This window comes from Gossypium raimondii, chromosome 3 (assembly GCF_025698545.1).
Source record: "Gossypium raimondii isolate GPD5lz chromosome 3, ASM2569854v1, whole genome shotgun sequence".
Classification (NCBI taxonomy): Eukaryota; Viridiplantae; Streptophyta; class Magnoliopsida; order Malvales; family Malvaceae; genus Gossypium; species Gossypium raimondii.
Genome location: NC_068567.1, coordinates 46,693,765 through 46,717,204, shown reverse-complemented (window position 1 = coordinate 46,717,204; position 23,440 = coordinate 46,693,765). Strand labels below are relative to the sequence as shown.

The following is a 23,440-nucleotide window of genomic DNA, read 5'->3' as shown; positions in this document are numbered from 1 at the left end:
TTTTTCTCTTAGCCTTTTCCATTCCCACGCCTAGTATCATCTCTTCATAGAGATTTTAGCAATTAAGACTCTTAAAGAACCCTTGGTCGGCCACCTTGGAGAACCATCAGTAAATAAGCAAAGTAAAGGAACGAATGAATCTCGTCAGTCAGAGTCTTGGGTGACAGCCACTCTGAATTGGGTTTAATCTTTCTTTTCTTTAACTTAATATAAAGATGTTTACGTTTGTATTCTTTTTTCTTGTTTACAACAATGTTAGCTTAATTTTATTTAAGCTAGGATGATTGCTTTAATTAAATAATATTTATTTGATTCATGCTTATAATGTTTGTGCCTCAATTGATCATGTTTTCAATTAAAATCAAGTCTATATTCATTCATACGTGATTGAAATGCAACTGAATTAGCTGAGCGATCCTAACCAGACGACGGCTAATGGACGCATAATTGAAATGTGCATGCTCAATTTAGATCCTAACACAATTGAATTGTAGGTTGCATAACAACTCTAACCAAGCTCTATTATCTGCATAGTTTTTAGATTTGTGTGATTAAATTGTTTCAAACCTAACACGTTCCTGTTACCTCACATGATTGCTAAGAAACCCTTAGTAAATAAGGATCAGTAAAATGCGCATTTACTAAGTAAAGGATTCCACAATGACCTAATGTGGTTTCCAAACTCATGAAAGATCGAGTTGCCATAGAATGTTTTTCCGAATATTATTAAGCATGTTGATAATAAATTGAGTTTAATTAAAGTAATTGTCCTAGTTTATTTATGTTATAATTATTTCAACTTGTGTTTAATTTTACTAAAATCTATTTCAATCATATAGTTTGCATGCTTAGGATAATTGGCATTAGGGATAATTGCATTTAGTTTAATATATTTTAATCACCACTTCTTAACTATATTGTGTTTTTATTTACCAAATTGTTAATATAATTTTACAAATTCAGTGACTTAGCACAAATACAATCCTTGTGGAGACGATAACTCGATGCTTACTTATTACTTGATAACAACTGTGTACACTTGCACAAACATAAGCGCTACAAGTTTTTGGCGCCGTTGTCGGGGATTGTCAACTGTTAACATAGTCATTTTTTTCGTGAAATTATTTATTTTCAATTTGATTTATTTCCAACATTACAAACTTATTCTTTTTAATTTTTGTGATTTTCTTTACAGGTGTTTATGAGCATAGATCGAATTATTGATTTACTCCCTATAGACCCTAAAATTGAGTTAACTTTCAGACAAAGAAGACGTGAACGAATAGCTCAAAGACAAGTCGAGATGGACCTTGGAAATCAGAATCAAGACCAAGGTAATGAAGAAGATTATGTACAAAATCCTATCCTCATTGCCGATGATAGGGATCGATGCATCAGACAATATGCCATGCCACTTTTCAGTGAGTTAAACCCATGAATTAGAAGGCCAGATATTGAGTCAAACCAGTTTGAATTGAAACCAGTGATGTTTCAAATGCTACAAACGGTGGGCCAATTTAGTGGTATGCCCATGGAAGATCCACATCTCCACCTTCGATTGTTTATGGAGGTGAGTGATTTATTCAAGACAGCTGGTGTGACTGAAGACGCACTGAGGTTAAAGTTGTTTCCAAACTTGCTGCGAGATCGAGCACGAGCATGGCTTAATTCATTGCCACCAAGTTCCATATCTACATGGCAAGAATTAGTAGAAAGATTTTTGGTTAAGTATTTCCCACCTAGCAAAAACGCTAAGTTAAGGAACAAGATCACAACTTTCCAAAAATTGGATGACGAGTCTTTGTATGAGGCTTGGGAGCAATTCAAAGAGTTACTTCGTAAGTGTCCTCATTATGGGATTCCTCATTGTATCCAGTTGGAGACAGTCTATAATGGTCTCAATGCACAAACAAGATTGATGGTAGATTCTTCCACGAATGGTGCAATTTTGTCTAAGTCTTATAATGAGGCTTATGAGATCATCGAGAGGATCGTGAGTAATAACTATCAATGGCCAACAAATCGAATAGCTTCAAGAAGACGCGTAGCCGGGGTTCATGAAGTTGACTCCTTCACTTTGTTATCATCTCAAGTATCGTCTATATCTTCTATGTTAAAACAGTTAACCGCTAATAGTACTAATAATTTTATAGCTCAGCCACCAGGTCCGTTTGAAACAGTTTCCTATGTGTACTGTGGGGAAGGTCATTCTTTTGAGAATTGTCCATCAAATCCCGAGTCAGTGTACTATGTGGGGAACCAATATCAAAATAGGAGTGGACAAGGACCCCAGTCCAACTTCTACAATCCTTTATGACGTAATCATCCTAACTTTTCTTGGAGCAACCAAGGAAATGGACCGAACAACTTATTACAACAAAGACCCAACCAATCTCAAGGGTATAATCAGCAAGCTCTAAAACCACCTCAATCTGAAAACAGTTTGGAGAACTTGTTGAAAGCGTACATGGCAAAGATGAAGCTATGATCCAAAGCGAAGCAGCAACACTGAAAAATTTGGAAAACCAAATGGGCCAGTTAGCTACGGAGCTACGTAATAGACCGCAAGGAACCTTGCCGAGCGATACTGAGAATCTAAGAAATTTAGGTAAAAAACATATCAAGGCAGTGGCATTATGGAGTGGTAAAATTCTAGAACCCCGATTGATTGATGTTGAAGATTAGCCCATTGAGAAGAATCAACCAGCTGTTAAAGTTCCTACACCAAAGGAATCAACAACTGCAAAGTTTGACAAGGTAAACTTTGACTTAGTGAATTTAGATATTTGACAAGGTAAGCTCTAACAAGGTAACATCTTCTTTGGATGCAGATTTACCTACTCTGAAAAGTTGTCCGGTTCAACCGAAAGTTCCATCACCTCCATATCCGCAAAGATTGCAATAAAACAAGTAGAAACAAGATGTTCAATTCAAGAAGTTTTTGGATGTTCTAAAGCAGTTACACATCACTATTCCGTGGTGGAGGCTTTAGAAAAAATACCGAATTATGTGAGGTTTATAAAGGATATACTGTCCAAGAAGAAACGACTGAGTGAGTATGAGACTGTTGCCTTGACAAATGAGTGCAGTGCGTTCCTGCAGACCAAATTGCCACCTAAATTGATAGACCCAGAAAGCTTTACTATACCCTATAACATTGGTGAATCTTACTGTAGTAAAGCTTTGTGTGACTTAGGAGCGAGTATCAACTTGATCCTAAGTCTATTTTCAAGATGTTAGGGATAGGTGAAGTAACACCTACAACTGTGACGCTTCAGCTAGCGGATCGATCTTTAGCATATCCTGAAGGAAAGATTGAGGATGTTTTGGTAAGAGTTGATACATTTATTTTTCCTACGGATTTCATTATCTTAGATTTTGAAGCAGACAAGGAAGTGCCGATCATCCTTGGGAGACCTTTCTTAGCCACAAGAAGAATGTTAATTGATGTGCAGAAAGAAAAACTCACCATACGAGTTAAAAACGATCAGGTAACCTTTAACATTCTTAAAGTGATGAAATTTCCCAATTCGGCAGATGAGTGTTCAGTTATGGAAGAGATAGAAACCTTGGTTTCTATCGAAAGCAATTTTGAAGAAGATCCATTAGAGAAAGCATTAGATTTTTACCCTTTGGAGGATAAAAAAGGTGAAGAAAACATGGCTTTGATGGAAGCCAATCTGGGAAATTTTATTCAATCCACATAGTTTGAACCGTTGGAGTTAGAAATCAGAGAATTTGTGCAACCCAAGTTGTCAATTGAAGAACCACCTAAACTAGAACTAAAGGTACTTCCTTCCCATTTGAAATACATTTATTTAGGTGGTTGTTCTACTTTGCCTATGGTTATTTCAGCGAAACTGACGAAAGATCAAGAGGAACAACTAATTGTTGTTTTAAAGAAATTTAAGAAAATAATTGGTTGGACCATACTTGATAATCGAGGTATAAGCCCTTCTTTTTGTATGCATAAAATCATTTTAGAAGAAGGTGAAAAAGCTCGAATTGGTGGGCAAAGGAGGCTCAATCCTATAATGAAAGAAGTTGCGAGAAAAGAAATGATCAAATAGTTAGATGCAGGAACCATCTATCCTATTTCAGATAGTTCGTGGGTAAGTCCGGTGTAGTGTGTGCCGAAGAAAGGTGGAATCATGATTGTTGAAAATGAGCGTAACGAGTTAATTCCAATAAGAACTGTTATTGGTTGGAGAATCTGTATTGATTACAGAAATTTGAACAAAGCCACTCGGAAGGACCATTTTACGTTGCCTTTTACGAATCAGATGTTAGATCGACTGGCAGGTAATGAATTCTATTGTTTTCTAGATGGCTATTCAGGATATAACCAAATAGTTGTAGCCCCGGAGGACCGACATAAAATAACCTTTACTTGTCCACACGGTACGTTTGTTTTTAGGCGAATGCCTTTTGGTTTATGCAATGCACCTGCAAGTTTTCAACGTGCATGATGGCAATATTTACTGATATGGTTGAAAATTTTGTTGAGGTTTGCATGGATGATTTTTCTGTTTTTGATAACACTTATGATATCTGTTTGAGTAATTTGGCTAAGGTACTGAAAAGATGCGAAGAGACGAATCTTGTCCTTAATTGGGAAAAATGTCATTTTCTGGTCAAGGAAGGGATTTCTTAGGTCATAAGATCTCAAAGAAAGGAATTGAAGTCGATAAAGCAAAGGTGGATGTAATTGAAAGATTATCGGCCCCAATGAATGTGAAAGGAGTCAGAAGTTTCTTAGGCCATGCCGATTTTTATCGAAAGTTTATCAAAGATTTCTCGAAAGTTTCTACGTCGTTGTGTTTGTTGATAGAGAAAGATACAATGTTTGATTTCAACAAAGCATGTTTGGAAGCTTTTGAAGAGCTAAAGAAGCGGTTAATTTTAGCCCCAATAATCGTTACACCTGATTGGAACTCACCTTTTGAGTTGATATGTGATGCAAGTGACCATGCCGTTAGAGCTGTGATGGGCCAAAGAATAAATAAAGTGTTTCACCCTATTTACTATGCAATTAGAACTTTGACAAGAGCCCAATGCAGTTATACAGTAACTGAAAAAGAACTCTTCACTATAGTTTTTACTTTTGACAAATTCTGCTTATATCTTATAGGTACCAAAGTTATAGTATTTACTGACCATGCGGCCATTAAATACTTGCTCATGAAGAAAGATGCAAAATCAAGGCTAATTCATTGGATAATTTTACTCCAAGAATTTGAGCATGAGATCCAAGACAGAAAAGGTGTCGAAAATCAAATAGTTGATCATCTGTTAAGGTTGAAGCAAAATAAGGTAACTCAGTCATGTGTGTCTATCAACGAGAATTTCCCAGATGAACACTTATTTGAGGTAAATCAAATTCATGAAATACCCTGGTTTGTTGATTTTGCCAATTATCTTCCATGTGGAATAATTAATCGAGAAATGACATGCCAACAGAGGAAAAAATTCCTTTATGATAGTCAGTATTATCTTTGGGAGGATCCGTTTTTGTTTAAACAATGTGCAGATAATATAATCCGAAAGTGTGTAGCTGAAAGCGAGATTACTGAGATCTTGTATCATTGCCATTCATCTCCAAGTGGGGGACACTTTGGTGGTTCACATACTGCAGCAAAGATTTTGTAAGTAGTTTTCTTTTGGCCTACACTATTTAAAGATAATTATTCTTATGTGAAGAACTATGATAAATGCCAAAGGACTCGAAATATATCAAGGAGGAATGAGATGCCCTTGATAAACATTTTGGAGATTGAATTGTTCGACGTATGGGGCATTGACTTCTTAGGCCCGTTTCATTCTTTGTATGGGAACAAATACATTTTAGTTGCTGTGGACTATGTATCCAAGTGGGTTGAAGCTGAAGCATACCCTACAAATGATGCTAAGGTAGTCATGTGATTTCTACATAAGCATGTGTTTACACGATTTAGGACACCAAGAGCTATTATTAGTGATGAAGGTTCTCACTTTGTGAACAAATGGCTTAAGTGATTGCTTGATAAATATGATGTGAAGCACAAGATTGCTACTGCCTATCACCCTCAGTCTATTGGACAAGTTGAAAGAGTGAATCGTGAATCGTGAATCATGAAATCAAAGGTATCCTTGAAAAGGTAGTACGCCCTAGCAGAAAAGATTGGTCTCGAAGGCTTGATGATGCATTATGGGCTTATCAAACAACATTTAAGACAATGTTAGGAATGACTCATTATCAGTTAGTCTTTGGAAAGACATGCCATTTACTATTAGAGTTGGAAAATAAAGCTCACTAGGCTTTGAAGCAGTTGAACTTTTATCTTAAGCAAGCCTGTGAGAGAAGGATGTTACAACTTGATGAGTTGGAAGAGCTGAGGTTGTTTTCCTCTGCGAATGCCAAAATGTGTAAAGAAAGATTAAAGAGATGACATGATAGTCATATATAACCTCACGAGTTTAAAGAAGGTCTGAAGATTTTGTTGTTTAATTCAAGGTTAAAGTTATTTCCTGGGAAGCTTAAGACCCGATGGAAAGGACCTTATACCATCTACCGAGTTTATCCTTATGGAGCTATTAAATTATACGACAATTATAGAGGTACGTTTAAATTTAATGTTCAACGTCTCAAACACTACTAGGATGGTGAAGTTGAGCGAATTGAATCCTCGCTCAAATTAGCAGACCCTTAATTTTTCATGAACTCATTTTATAAATAAATAAATAATTAGAATTTATTTTCTTAACTTATTACATTTAATGAATTCTGTATAAGGAGATTGAAACTTAAGCGGGACCACTGTGACCCCTCCAAGCTTTCTTGGGAATTAATTTAATGTAATTTTTTAAGAAGAAATTTTCTAATTAAGACTTAAAATTTTTAAATTTCATTTGTCCTGTTTAAATTTTAAATTTTTATGTTAATAAAGGGGGTCAAATTTGGCCCAAGTACTAATCAGTTTTTTTAGTAAGATATAGTATGAGTTTGAGGCCCAAGACAACAAAAAAGAGGGAAAAAATCAATGCCTTGCCGTCACACCTATTGTTTGCCGCCCAAGTAACACTAATGGAGCCAAATTTTTGCTACATGTTGCCCTAATTTTTCCCTATATAAACCCCTTTCCATTCTACTAATTTTCATTTCCCTCAAAGCAATTTGCTTACACCCTAAAAATTCCTAAATCTCTCTTTTGTGCTGTCAACCTCAAATCCCGAAAGAAACCCTAGTTCTCTTCCCTTTTTACCAAAATTTCCTATTACCGCCGTAAAGAGATTGCCGAAGCATCGTCGTTGCTATCGCACGTCGTCACCACTGCCGCACCATCCTTGCTGTCGCAAGATTTTTTCCGTAGCAAAGTCTACCCACTTTGTCGATTTCTCTTTTCTCTTTTGTACAGAAAATTTGCCAAATTTTTGGGAAAAGATACCATGTCTCACAGAAGAACCAGATCTTTAAAGACTACTCCTGAAAACCTGATTTTGATCGTTGAAGAAGTGAAAGAGAGATTTGATTCAATCTTCAAGCATCTTGATGCCGAAAAAAGGTTTTGACTTGAAGAGTAATGATTTGATGGTTGTTCCTATACCGATTAGAGAGAAAGTCAATGCTCTCAAGTGGGAACGATTAAAAAGAATATGATTTAATGCTCGTTCACTTCCTGATGATGAACTAGTTCAAAAATTCTATGCTAGTTTGACTACGCATGATGCTACTGAAGTTATCATTTGAAAGAAAAAGGTACCTCTTACTTCTAAGTCCATCAATGATTTGTTTAATTTACCTGATGTTGAAGAAGATGAGTACTACCCTATGATGAACAATATCAATTGGGATTTTTTTCAAGAAGTGCTTGATGTTGTGACAAATCCAGGATCCCAATGGATTATAAGAAAGTATGGGAGCCATTCTTGTCGAAGGGAATACTTAAAACCAATAGCAAAGGTATGGTTTTATTTCGTTCGCTACAGTTTTATGCCTATCTCACACAATTCCACCATCTCGATGGAACGGATGCTTTTTTTATATACAGTTTTGACAGAAAAGTCAATTAATGTTGGGAAAATTATCCTCAAGGAGATTCACGATTGTGCTAAAAAGAAGGCAGGAAGTTCTTATTTCCCATCATTTATCACTTCACTTTGCTTAAAGCCTGTGTTAAAATACAAGCAAATTTGAAGGGGCGATATGTTCAAGGATGCATTACAAATTATGATCTTGAAATATTAGTAGAGAGGGTGCATGAACTGAATCAAGGCGAGCAAGAAGAGCCAACTGAGCCAGATACAGAAGAGCCAACAGATAGAACTGAAACTGAAGCTAATTCAGTCACAGACACTAAAGAGGAAGAATCTGATAAGGAACCGAACATTCTTAAACAAAGGGTTGAGCCAGAAGAAGAACTAGTCAAGCTAATTGTTGAACCTGAATATACAACTCCCATGCCGACTTCTACAAGTACTTCAAGGAAATTGGAGTTGTCAATTTTGATGAATATGTGCAAGTTCATACACAATCAACAAAAAACTTACTGGAAATATGCAAAAATTAGAGATGACTTAATTCGAAATACTTTTAAGAATATCTCTAATACTTTTTTTCCTGAGTTCCCAGATGCTATCTTTGAGACATGGATGGAAGATACTGACGATGCAAGTGGAGATGGAGCTTAAGAAGACAAGGGGAATAAGTCAGAAAAATAAAAGGGGGATTCTTATCCTGTTATATTGGAAATCATCCATATTTATGGAAATTCAAAGATATGGGTATCAAATAAAGTCAAAGATATGGGTATCGAGATATTGGCATAAGAAATCTGAGATATTTACAATATTTGGTCCCTAATTGTAAAGTGACTTTGCAAGTTGATCCTTGAACCTCAACTATAAATAGGCATAACCATCTCTCATTCTGCATCTCATATTTGCCATTCTCTACTTAAGGCATTGTTCTCTCTCTCTCTCTTTGTAAATTCTCACTTGTATTTTGGAGTGAAATATATTTGGTAGTGCTTGAGGACGTAGGCAAAATTTGCTGAACCTCGTTAAATTCTTGTGCTCTTTATTGTATTATTCTGTATGAATTGTGAGTGTGATTGTAGTGATTTATTGTGCTATTAAATTACGATTGAGGAATATTCTGGCTAGGAAAGACTTGGTACTTAAGCGATCCTTTTGATCCACCTCTCTTTCTTGGGAATTGAACTTAGTGTGATTTTTTAGTACAATAATTTTACTCTTTTATACGCTTCCGCACAATAATTGGTATCAGAGCTAGATTCGTACTTGGGGAATACAATCGTTCACGGTACTGTTCACGTACAGTAGTTGGGATTGAGGAGAAAAATGGAAAAGGTATTGTCATCAGCAAAGACTACTGTGACCAATGCAAAATTTGAAGTAGAGAAATCTGATGGTACCAATAATTTTGGTATGTGGCAATGTGAGATCCTGGATGTCTTATGTCAGCAAGAGCTGGATATAGCATTTGAAGAAAAATCTGACAAGGTGGATGACAAGGAGTGGGCTAAGATCAATAGACAGGCATGTGGAACAATTCTCCTATGTTGGCCAAAGAGCAGAAGTACTCTGTCATGAGGGAGACATCAACGAAGAAGTTGTGGGATACACTGAAAGAAAAGTTTCTAACAAAAAGTCTTGAAAATAGGCTTTATATGAAAAAAAAACTTTATCGATTCACGTATGCACCCGGTATGTCGATGAATGACCATGTGAACTCATTCAATAAAATTTTAGCAGACTTGCTAAATTTGGAGAGAAATTTGAAGATGAAGATAAGGCATTACTGTTGTTGAATTCTCTTCCTGATGAATATGATCATCTTACCACCACATTGCTTCATGGGAAGGATACGATCACATTTGATGCAGTCTGTAGTGCGTTGTATAGATTGGAGACTCAAAAGAAAGATAAAAAAGATCACAGAGATACAACTACAGAAGTTTTAATAGTAAGAGGTTGTTCGCACAGCAACAAATCTGGTAGAAGGAGTAAGTCCAAAGGGAGACCTGGCAAAGATGAATTTGCTTTTTGTCGTGAGAAAGGGCATTGAAAAATGAATTGTCCTAAGTTACAAAAGGGCAAGGCTATTTCTTATGCATGTGTAGCGGAGCATGATGAGGAGTCAGACTTTAGCTTGGTTGGCATGGCAATGGCATGTCATACAGATGAGTGGATTTTGGATTCGGGATGTACTTATCATATGTGTCCTAATAAGGACTGGTTTTCTAGTCTTAAAGAACTAGAAGGCGGAGTTGTTTTTATGGGCAATGACAGCGCTTGTAAGACAATGGGAGTAGGTACAATCCAATTGAAGAATCACAACGGCTCAATTCAAGTCTTTACAGATGTCCGCTACATACCTAGCTTGAAGAAAAATCTCATCTCATTAGGGGTCCTAGAATCTAAAGGGCTCACAATCACATTGAGAGATAGATTACTAAAGGTAGTAGCTGGGGTATTGACGGTGATGAAAGGCACAAGAAGGAATAATTTGTACTATTTAAATGAAAGTACAGTTATTGGATCAACATCAACAGCTTCTGCGAAAGATGCAGATTCAGAGGCTACCAGGTTATGGCATATGCGATTGGGACATGCTGGTGAAAAAGCTTTACAGAGTTTGGCGAAGCAAGGCTTGTTGAAAGGTGCAAATTCTTACAAATTGGAATTCTGTGAATATTGTGTTCTGGGCAAGCAGACGAGGATAAAATTTGGTTCAGCAATTCACAATACAAAAGGAATTTTGGACTACGTTCACAGTGATGTATGGGGACCTACTAAAGTGGATTCTTTGGGAGGTATGCACTATTTTGTTACTTTTGTTGATGATTATTCAAGAAAAGTATGGGTGTATCTAATGAAAAGGAAAAATGAAGTTTTGGATGCATTTCTGAAATGGAAGAAGATGGTGGAGACCCAGACTGGTCGAAAGGTCAAACGACTTCGATCAGACAATGGTACTGAGTACAAGAATGATCCATTTCTACAAGTATGTCAAGATGAGGGCATTGTGCGACACTTCACTGTTCGAGATACACCATAACAGAATGGGGTGGCAGAACGTATGAATCAGACTATACTGGAGAAAGTTCGATGTATGTTGTCCAATGATGGATTGGGCAAGGAATTTTGGGCTGAGGCAGTTACATATGCGTGCCATCTAATTAACTGGTTGCCATCAGCTGCAATAAATGGAAAAACTCCTATGGAGAGGTGGGCTGGTAAACTTGCTACTGATTATGATTCTTTACATGTTTTTGGTTCCACTGCATATTATCATGTAAAAGAATCTAAGTTAGACCCAAGAGCAAAGAAAGCATTATTCATGGGTATAACCGGTGGAGTAAAAGGATACCGTCTCTGGTGTCCTGATACAAGAAATATTGTTTTCAGTAGAGATGTGACTTTTGATGAATCAACCATGACGAAGAACAATGATTCACAAAAGGATAACAAAACCAGTGGCACTTTGCAGCAGGTGGAGCTTGAAAAGGTTAATGATGATCCAGCTAATATTGAAGGAACAAATAATGAAGAAGTTTCGACCCAAGAACTTCTACAGCAACATGATTCAATTGCATATAGAAGGCCAAGAAGAGAGATTCGTATGCCTGCTCTCTTTGATGATATGGTGGCCTATGCACTTCCAATTGCAGATGATGATGTTCCTTCTACTTACAAAGAAGCAAGAAGTAACCCTGATGGTGTAAAGTGGAAGCAAGCTATGAATGAAGAAATGCAGTCTCTTCATAAAAATAGGACTTGGGAGTAGGTGACACTACCCAAAGGAAAGAAGGCAATTGGATGCAAATGGGTATATACAAAGAATGAAGGATTTCCTGGTAAAAATGAAGTTCGATACAAGGCTAGATTGGTAGCAAAGGGTTACGCTCAGAAAGAAGGAATAGACTACAATGAAGTGTTTTCTCCAGTTGTGAAGCATTCGTCTATTCGGATTTTGCTAGCCTTGGTTGCGTAATATGATCTTGAACTAGTTCAGCTCAATGTGAAGACCGCATTTTTACACGGTGATTTGGAAGAGGAAATCTATATGACTCAGCCAGATGGATTCAAGGTTGCTGATAAAAAAATTAGGTTTGCAAACTGACAAAGTCGCTTTATGGATTGAAACAATCTCCGAGGCAATGGTACAAGCGATTTGATCAGTTCATGAAAGGGCAAAAGTACACAAGAAGTAAATTTGATCATTGCGTGTATTTTCAGAAGCTACAAGAAGGATTTTTTGTATACTTGCTCTTATATGTTGATGATATGTTGATAGCATCTAAGAGTAAAGTTGAAATTGAGAGATTGAAGACTCAACTCAACATTGAGTTTGAGATGAAAGATCTAGGTGAAGCTAAGAAGATTCTTGGCATGGAAATATGTAGGGATAGAGCTCATGGCAGAGTTAGTTTGTCTCAGAAGCAATATTTGAAGAAGGTACTACAGAAGTTTGGCATGAACGAGCGGACAAAAAGTCGTAAGTACCCGTTGGCTTCTCATTTCAAGCTTTCTGCACAACTATCTCCTTCGATGACTACGGATCAAGAATACATGTTACAAGTTTCGTATTATAATGAAGTAGGTAGCTTGATGTATGCAATGGTGTGTACAAGACCCGACATTTCACAGGCAGTTAGTATAGTGAGCAGGTATATGCATAATCCTGGAAAAAGACATTGGCAAGCTGTGAAATGGATTCTACGGTATATTCAGAATACCATGGATATTGGATTATTGTTCAAGCAGGATACTACACTTGGTAAAGGTGTTATTGGGTACGTTGATTCTGATTATGCCGGTGATTTGGACAAGCGAAGGTCAACCACTGGTTATGTGTTTACACTTGTTGGAGGACCAATAAGTTGGAAGTCTACACTGCAGATCTCTGATTCGTTGTCAACCACGTGTTTGAATACATGGTTGTAACAGAGGCTGTAAAGGAAGCTATTTGGTTACAAGGTATGGTTAAAACCTTGGGATTGGTTCAGGAGCATATTAATGTGTATTGTGATAGTCAAAGTGCTATTCATTTAGCAAAGAATCAAGTCTATCATGCACGTACAAAGCATATTGACGTACGTTTATATTTTGTGTGGGAAATTATTGATGAGGGGAAAATTCACCTTCAGAAGATTAAGACTGTAGATAATACTGCAGTTATGATGACCAAGGTGGTAACAACAATCAAGTTCCAACATTGTTTGAACTTGATCAATATTCTGCATGTTTAATAGTTGAAGAAGGCACTATCAAGTGTTGTTGACAAAGGCAGAGAGAATTGTGTGAAGATAAGATTATTCGAATCAATCTTCAAGGTGGAGATTATTGGAAATCATCCATATTTATGGAAATTCAAAGATATGGGTATCAAATAAAGTCAAAGATATGGGTATCAAATATTGGAAAGTCAAAGATATGGGTATCGAGATATTGGCATAAGAAATCTGAGATATTTGCAATATTTGGTCCCTAATTGTAAAGTGACTTTGCAAGTTGATCCATAAACCTCAACTATAAATAGGAATAATCATCTCTCATTTTGTATCTCATATTTGCCATTCTCTACTTAAGGCATTGTTCTCTCTCTCTCTCTCTCTTTGTAAATTCTCACTTGTATTTTGGAGTGAAATATATTTGGTAGTGCCTGAGGACGTAGGTAAAATTTGTTAAACCTCGTTAAATTCTTGTGTTCTTTATTGTAATATTCTGCATGAATTGTGAGTGTGATTGTAGTGATTTATTGTGCTATTAAATTACGATTGAGGAATATTCTGGCTAGGAAAGACTTGGTACTTAAGCGATCCTTGTGATCCACCTCTCTTTCCTGGGAATTGAACTTCGTGTGATTTTTTAGTACAATAATTTTACTCTTTTACACGCTTCCGCACAACATGTTATTTATTTAATTATTTTTAGGTCTTTAGGAATTTATTTCTTTCGTAATTAGGATTTAATTTCTGCAGAACAAAACAAAGCAAGCATGAACAAACTTAGCACTTCTTTAGAAATAATAAGACTAAGTGATATGGTAATCGGAATGAACATGACTAGGATTGGGTTATTAGGGAAGACTTGGTACTTAAGCAGTCTTCATTACTTTGTTCTTGCAATGAGGACATTGCTTCTTTTTAAAGGGGGAAAGGCAAATAAATTGCTCAAACTTTTAAATTTTTCAAGTATGTTTTAATCATTTCTTTCATAAGTATATTTTAATAAATAAATGTTTAGAGATATTCTTGTTACTGAGATAGTTTGTATGCAAGTATAAATGATGATTTTATCTAAGTGAAAGTATGTTATCATGAAGAATGGAATGCTTGTATGATCTTAGTCTTAGTAATGTTTGTCATGAAAACTTAGTTCTTTTGAGATTAAACATGCATGAAGGTTTATATCTTTAGAATTGACTTAGTAACTTTTTTGAGGCGAAATCCTAGGGGACATAAAAATCTTAAATGATATAGGCACTATTTCTTTGGATTAGTTGAGCCTATGATATTAGACCCTTGAAATTGTAATTTTGAGCTTAAAAGCCTTTTTTTTTGTTGCAATGAGCCTACATTATAAGCCAATTATCATCTTTTTAAACCTATCCTAAATTTGTGCACCTATCTTAACTAAAGTTTTTTTGGAAATCAACATTTGAGGAAATTTTCATAAAGATGTATGTGCTTATGCTTAAAAAAACAAAGAAAAGATCGCTCAGTCTCCGAAAAAAATGTATGAGTTCGAGTTCAAAATAAGTTTAGGGGTGTTCCAAAGGTTCACTCAAAGAAAAAGTTTGTATTACGAGAAAAGTAAGACAAAGTTAAAGGTTAAGATTTTTAAACCGAAATGTCTCATCTCTTAAAATCCCTACCTTAAACCGAGCCCCATTACAACCTTATAAAAGACCTGTTGATTTGATGATTATGTCACCTACATTAGTGGAGAGGAAGTCCTAAGTTCAACATATGAAGATCATAAATAAGCCTTGTGATTGTTTGCTTGATTGATAGGAAACTATGTAGAATGAAGAATGCTATCTATGGTTGTGACATACATGCAAACTATGATTCGTGTTGGCATATTTTGAAGCTTAGTATAATCTTAAGGAATGTTTGCATATGAATTACTTGTTAATAAATAAGATCGATAAGCATGAAGTTATTAATGCATGATTATGGGACAAAAATTGATGCTTCTTACACAATTGGAAATTTTTCCTTAGCAAGACCTTTTGCTGTGCATAAACATTACTCGGGACGAGCAATGATTTAAGTTTAGGGTGTGTAAACGGAAAAATATGTAGGATTTTTCCTATTTAATATATCACCTTTTACTTAAATCTGTTGTTAAAACTAAGTAATTATTTAATAAATTAATTAAATATGTGAAAATATGAAATTAGGACATAAAAATTATTAAAATGTGATTTTATGCTTTATTATATAGGTTTCATGCAATAAATGGCTTATTTTATATTAATTTGAATATATTATATTTTTAAGACATAAAGTGGGTCATGCATGATTAAATTAAATAATAAAATATAAAATCATATGTAATAATTCATTTTAAAATATTTCATTAATAATTTAGGTTTTAATTAATTAATTAAATTGGATAAATCTAATTCTTTGGTCCTCTAATTTGTTGATTTATTTTGGACAAGTCTGATAGCTTTGCTAGATTACAAAACCGTCCAAATTGGAGACCAAGTCAACCCAAAATTCGGCTGCACATGGTTGTCCATAAACCACTTTTTGGTTTAATTGCACAAGGTCCTTGAAGAGTTGAAGAAATTAGAGATTTACCTGAAGATTTGCACTTGACCGAGTCTCAGTCCTGAGTTGTTGTGGCACTCTAATTGACCAAGAATCAAGGAAAAATTAGCTCAACTTACTAAAATTATAACTCGATACTTACTTATTACTTGATTACGACTGTGTACACTTGCACGAACCTAAGCGCTACACTCATATTTATCAATCCACAGAGTGTTAATGAAATGATATCGTTAACTCTTTAATAGAGCTATGAATTCCATTGTTTCTAGTAAAGTCATCCCATAGACAAGTCATGTACCCAACATACCGGCTATGGGCTCGATCATCTTTAGAGCATATGCCTCCACTTATATAAAAAGCCATTAGTTACATATGCATGGTCATTGACTAACTCAGTATTTAGGTAAATCACACCATGAACGTCAAAAGTGAATTAATTCACAAACATATTCAAAATTAATCCATCTTAGGTCTAGTCTAGTGTATCATTCTTCCAATGAATACATCAATGTCTCTACCCGAAGAGTCAACTTCTTCGATAGCCAAAACTAGCCATCTCCCCAATTGGAATTCTAGACGACATAATAATCCTTCTAAGTATTTGAATCAAATGCTAATTTTTATTCTTTTATAGGATTACAAACTCGTTTAGATTATTGTAACACCTAGGTTTGTGCAAGTGTACAAAGTCATTATCAAGTAATAAGTAAGTATCCAGTTATCGTCTCCATAGGGATTGTATTTGTGCTAAGTCACTTAATTTGTAAAATTATATTAATAGTTTGGTAAATAAAAACACAATATAGTTGAAAAGTGGTGATTAAAATATATTAAACTAAATGCAATGATCCCTAATGCCAATTATCCTAAGTATGCAAACTATATGATTGAAATAGATTTTAGTAAAATTAAACACAATTTGTAACAATTATAACATAAATAAACTAGGACAATTACTTTAATTAAACTCAATTTATTATCAACATGCTTAATAACATTCGGAAAAACATTCTATGGCAACTTGATCTTTCATGAGTTTGGAAACCACATTAGGTCCTTTCAGAATCCTTTACTCTGTAAATACACATTTTACTGATCCTTATTTACTAAGGGTTTCTTAGCATTCGTGTGAGGTAACAGGGACGTGTAAGGTTTGAAACAATTTAATCATACAAATCTAAAAACTATGCAGATAATAGAGCTTGGTTAGAGTTGTTATGCAACCTACAATTCAATCGTGTTAGGATCTAAATTGAGCATGCACATTTCAATTATGCATCCATTAGTCGTCGTCTGGTTAGGATCGCTCAGCTAATTCAGGTGTATTTCAATCACGTATGAACGAAATACAAACTTGATTTTAATTGAAAACATGATCGATTGAGGCACAAACATTATAAGCATGAATCAAATAAATAGTATTTAATCAAAGCAATCATCCTAGCTTAAATAAAATTAAGCTAAAATTGTTGTAAACAAGAACAAAGAACACATAGAAAACATCTTTATATTAAGTTAAAGAAAAGAAAGATTAAACCCAATTCAGAGTGGCTGTCACCCAAGACTCTGATTGACAAGACTCCTTCGTTCCTTTACTTTGCTCCTTTGCTGATGGTTCTCCAAGGTGGCTGACCAAGGGTTCTTCAAGAGGCTTAATTGCTAAAATCTCTATGAAGAGATGATGCTAGGCGTGGGAATGGAAAAGGCTAAGAGAAAAAGAGAGAATGATGCTTGATGGATGCTTGATGGATGATGATTGAAGGAATGAGAGGGTCTTATTTATAGGTGATGAGAGAGGGATAGTTTGGTAAAAATAGGAGTTTCCATCTTTTGAAGCATCTTCCATGGGTGGTCAGCCATAAATCTATTGCACTTTAAATTGTCTTATATGCAAATTTGGTATGTTGAGTAATTTGATTTGAGACTTTAGAAAAGCATGAAGCATAGGTGGCTGATTTGGATGCCAAAGCATGTTAATGAATGATTTTGTGTATTTAAGCATGATTAACATGTTTTATGCAAGTTATATGACATGTTAAAATAGGGAAAATAGCATGGAATCTCGATTTTGTATATGTACTTGAGTGTCAAAAAGCCTAGTGCAAATGCTACAATTTTTCTGCACTTTTTCCAGTAAATGTCACTGTAAGCCATATAGGATGTCACAACAAGGGTTCGATGTCGCTACGTGGGAATCGCGTGGTCGCGACACGACATTCAAAGAGTTCTGGGCATGTTTTGAATATATTGTGAATAAGTTCTGATCTTCACACTAAAATTGGAGGCCTTAAACACCACGAAATGCTTTCAAAATTTACGTGACATGGAGTTAAACATTGGATTTCAATATGTTAATTTCATTTTCTTAAAATGGTTTATCTGGATATTTTGCTAAATTTATGATTTAGTCCTTAAACTTCTTTTTGCAATTAAATGAGTTTTAAATGTCGTTTAAAGCTGAATTTTTCACAAATGGTTTAAAATAAAATGCCCAAGACACTGAATGAACCAAATTTCATGAATTAGGATTTTTGCTTCCGATGTGTAAAATGATGATTTTACCTCTGTTTATATTTTGTTGTATTATGTTAGTCGAAGCATGATTTAGGACGGTATGTCTAAATGTTCTTGATTAGGCATGATTTGATGGTGTGATAGCTGGTTTTATGGTGTGTTTGGTTGACCAGTAAAGAGAGTCACATAAGTGGCTAATGTGACGTTCCAGATTTGGGCCGGTTTGTTCCGACCAAGTTTGGAGCGCTACAAAAATTATCTAGTTGAATAGCTTGTTGAGTTTAATCGTAAAATGAGGTAGGATGTTGTTTTAGTACCAATGAACTTACTAAGCATTTGTAATGTTTACTCCATGGTTTCCTTTTTCCCTGTATACTGCTAACTTGCGGAACGTGTCAGGCGGATTGTCAAGAAGCTCACACTATCATGTTGTTTCGGTAATCTTTGAATCGTTTAAAGCTCAATTTTGTGGCATGTATATAGGTGATTCATTTTTGGTCAATCATGAATGTTGATACTTTGGTTCTTGAATGTGGTTTGAATTTTGAATGATTATATGATGTGTATATAGGTTGTGTCTTGAGATAATGTATTTGGAAGTTTAAGTAATGAAGTTGTAAAGTTGGATTTGGTTCATAAGTAATGTTGTTCTTAAAGGCTATTTGGCATGTTGATGTAATGAATGGTATAAGCATGTTTAGTTGATATGTACTTATCCTTGAATCATGCAAGATTATGAAACGGTAATGCTTTGATGAATGGTTGCTTACTAGATATATGTTATGTTCTAAATCATGTATGAATGTATGGAAATTAAGGCTTGGATGGATTTTATATGTTATAAGGTTAGTTGTTTGCTTGAGATTTATATGGTCAATATTGGTTTGTGTTAAGGCATGTTTTAAGTTTGTTAAAAGGTAGGGTTTGGAATGGTAAAATGCACAATTGTAATATATATGCTTATATGTATGGTTGAACTTTACAATTAAACCATGGAAGTTTTATAATTGTTGGATGTTTGGCTAAGATTTAGAATTTGTTTGTGATGGTGTCAAAATGACATATTGGTTAGGCACTTTTAGGTTGAATTATTTCATGTTTATGTTTGGGGATGTGAATTGAACATGATTGTATGGTATCATTTTTATGCCTTTGTGAATTACCTCTTTGAATTGATTGAAACATGGTTTAAATGGAGTGAATATAGGTCACACGGGTTATCACATGAGCATGTATCACACACAGTTTGGTGACACGGTCGTGTGCCACTGGTATCTAGAGTGCATGATTTATGACACGACACCAGTTAGTTACATGGCTCAGCCACACGGCCGTGTGACTTTTGTTGAATTTATATACTTTGGTCCATATGGTCTTAGTGAGTTACACGGTCTGGATACATGACTGTGTGACTAAGATTTATGTGGCTTCAGTCTTTTACACGGTTTGAATACACGACCTGGCCACACAACCATGTGACCCCTATTTTACATATTTTCCTTTTAATTTTTAAAAGTTTCGAATTAGTCATTGTTACTTCTAAATTGATTTTAGAGCTTTCGTAAGCTCGATTTAAACTCGAACTTATATAAATTCAACATGTTTTATTCGAATGATTGAGATTTAATGAATGTTTGGATGAATCTTGATTTAATTTCACAGGTTCCTATTCTGTTTCTTTTACTGTAGCAACCTGTAACCCGATTCTAGCGTCAAGGATGGGTGAGGGGTGTTATCCTATCCTAAAATCAACAAGAAAACACAAAACCTCTCTCTAATGAAAATGTTTAAAACAAAATTTCAAGAGTTAAAATAAAGAAAAGATGACAAAAAATTACATTACCTAAGTGATTGTAATCTAGAAAACTCAAGAATCAAACCCCTTCCTATTAACAATGTTTTTCATGAAAATAAGGAAATGGAAAGAAAAATGAGAAATCATGCCGTCAAGAAATGAAAAAAATGAGAATTTTTAGTGAAAATCTTACCTACAAAACTTGATTAAATGAAATTGAATAAAAGATGAGAGTTTTGATCAAAAATGGTTTTGTAAAATTGTGAGAAATGAGAAACTCAACTATAATACCCAATTTTGCCCCGGGCCCAATCTAAAACCCAAAATAAATAAACCATCTACATTAACCCAAAAACATAAATGAAGCCCATTATAAACCTAACCCACTAGCCCAAAACACAAAAAAAAACAAACAGCAGAAACCCTAGGCGGTTGGCAGCAAACTAGCGCCGCAGCAGCCTCGTACGTTGCAGCTACATCGCCCACGTTCAGCAGTTTCCTCGCACACCACGCACATATACCTGCATTTTCTATAATATATATATATGTTTTTTTTTTAGAATTATATAAGTTTTTCTCTGCTGTTGTTTTGTTTGGTGTATTTCATGTTTTTATATGTATACTTATACATACCTATTTTAATATATGCATATACATGTTTTCAAAATTTATTTATGTATCATACTTATATTTTGAAAATACATATATACATATAATTTAAATTAAAGTATTGGTTTCATGTGGTACATTAGCATTTTACTATACTTTTTAAAGAAAATATATTTTGGTTTTGTCAAAACATTAAAATCATCATATGTTATAAATTTCCAAAATATTTGGCATTCATGATTCTTGAGAAAATAATCGTGTCCTAACGTACTGGATTTTGATTGATTTTCGATGAATTTAGAGAGCCAAGTATTTATTTTTAAATAAAATCACATAAATTTCAAATAAAAGCTTATTCTCGGGTATCCAAAAATGTTCGGTCCTAACTCTCTGGTCATGACATTTTGTTGTCTCGAAATAAGAATTTCTAAAACAAAAGACAATATTCGGTATTTAGGATTTTCGAGGAAATTGAGCCCTAACGTATTAGGTTTCGATTTTCTTTGTTAATCCTAAATAACCGAGAATATTCTTTATTCAAAATGCATAAGTATAAAATTCATTTTTGGGAACTTAATTTGTGGTGTCCTAATGTATTGGGCATGACACATCGCTTTCTTGAAATGAAGATTTTCTTTAAAAACTAAAAAGCAATATTCAAAGTTCGGGGATTTTGAGAAATTGTACCCTAACGTATTGGGTCTCGATTTCTTTATCTAACTTGAACAGTTGATTATCCTTTTTCAAGTTTCATCGTTTGAGTTTTAAAAAAATCTTTTTCATTCTCGACATTAAGACATTAAATAATCAATTTGGTATCGATTTTTGGGTGTTACGAGGGTGCTAACCCTTCCTCGTGCGTAACTGACTCCAGAACCCATTTTTTCAAATTTCGTAGACCAAAATAACTTTTAAGGTGAGTCGATTACACCTCAATAAAGGATCGGTGGCGACTCCAGTTTTTTTTTTGTTTTTAAAGTCGACAACTAAATTTTGGTTTTCAAAAAATGGTTTCGACAGCTTGGCAACTCCACTGGGGACTGGTTAGAGAGTCGAGCCGTAAATTGATTACTTTTTGTCTTTTAGTCAGAAAAAATAAATTTTGTTTTAAATCGTGATTTCCCCTTTTCATTCATTGGCTTTCATCGTCATACGCTTGTTTGATTGGCTTAAGTCTGTTAGCTTATTTGCATTTTGCATTTCATAAGTCGGTCATTTCTACTCATTTAAGTGGGAGTGAGAAGCTACTCCATCGTGAGGTTTTCACCTCCGTGCAAGATAGTGGATCACTTTCGGGATACATCTGTACCTATGTCTTCGTGAGATTTTCATCTCCGTGCAGCCATAGGGAAATGTATTCCCCTGAACCGAACTCGGTCCACATGAGCCTATAATCGGTGAAGATTGAGGAATCTGCTGGTTCAAGTACCTTTACTCTAGAAGCCAAACTTCATATAGTGAACCTTGGGAACTCGCCCTAGGTAGAATTACCCTGAACCTTAGTAGATACACGACTAGGAGTTTTTATTATTTATTGATTGTATTGATTTTAATGTTTATACCTGATACTAACTTGTTGTGTTTTGTTTTGACTGCATGGCATTTCATTATAGAAAAGAGGTGTTGATTCACGTTCGGTTCCTAATTAGAGAGTTTGTCATGGAAAACAAATTTCTTGATAAAGTGAAAGACAATACAATGGCCCGAATATAGCCCAAGAAAACGTGATGCGAAAAGGGAAATATTCTAACAAAGGAGTACACGTCCTGGTTTCATTACCAAAGGATTCAAGTCGACGAAGATTATTCAAGACTCATCAAACGTCCCAACCTTTCTAAAAGAAGTTAATGAGCATGAGTGAACAATGAGTTACGACCTATATCAAGCAAAAAGGAGCTAGCAGTGGCATCCATTGAAAATTTGTGAGATTTATCTTAAACACACGAATGAAGAAAAAGATCAATGTTTCTTGGAGTATAAGGGCGAGGCCGTATATATTTTTGATTTATGTAAAGAAATTTGTCTTCTAGTAAAGTTTTCTAAACGGGATTGAATAAGAATCAACGTCTCTTTTTGCATTCATCTCATGCATTTGCATTACATTACATCATATACATTAAAGACCACCAAAAGATCCTAATTGATTAAAATTATCTCATTTAACCTGGAAACCAAACAGCAAACCAAACATTGTTACCGTACACGAGCGAAATCAAAAAGTATGGAGCAGAGATTGGAAAAGCTCGAACAATTCCAAAAAGAAATGCAGGATCAACTTCAGCAGCAAATGAAAGAGCAGCTTGAGAAGATTCAGCAGAATATGATGGATAAAATGATGGAATCTCAAGAGAATATGATGACCCAGTTAACTCAACTGTTGACTGAAGGAAAGGATAAAGGAAAAAGCCTTATGGCTAATGTCGAAGAGGAAGGTGATGGTGGACCCCTGTATCCTCCAGGCTTTACTTCTCCATATGCGCAGCCCCAAGCTGAAGTTTACCCATGCAAATCTTCTATCACCATTAGGCCTCAGCAGTTTCAGGCTGATGCTTCAAGATCAATGAATTACCAAGCTGGATCAGGCTCTAGCCCTGAGAATAATCTTGTCAATCCTATTATCCCTGACTTCGATGAGGCGGTCGAAAAAGGAAAAACAAAAGAGGAATTACCAAAACAACTAGAGGAAAGGTGGAAATGGATTGAAGAGAAATTCGGGGCGATGGAAAGCACT

The 23,440-nt window shown here is 35.1% G+C and overlaps 1 non-coding gene across 1 annotated transcript; it reads right to left on the bottom strand.

Annotated features, from left to right (window-relative positions):
* Window positions 1–1,753: 1,753 nt before the first annotated feature.
* On the bottom strand, window positions 1,754–1,860 carry LOC128040212 (small nucleolar RNA R71). Its single transcript, XR_008194870.1, has one exon. It is a non-coding gene; the product is annotated as a small nucleolar RNA R71 (small nucleolar RNA).
* Window positions 1,861–23,440: the final 21,580 nt, after the last annotated feature.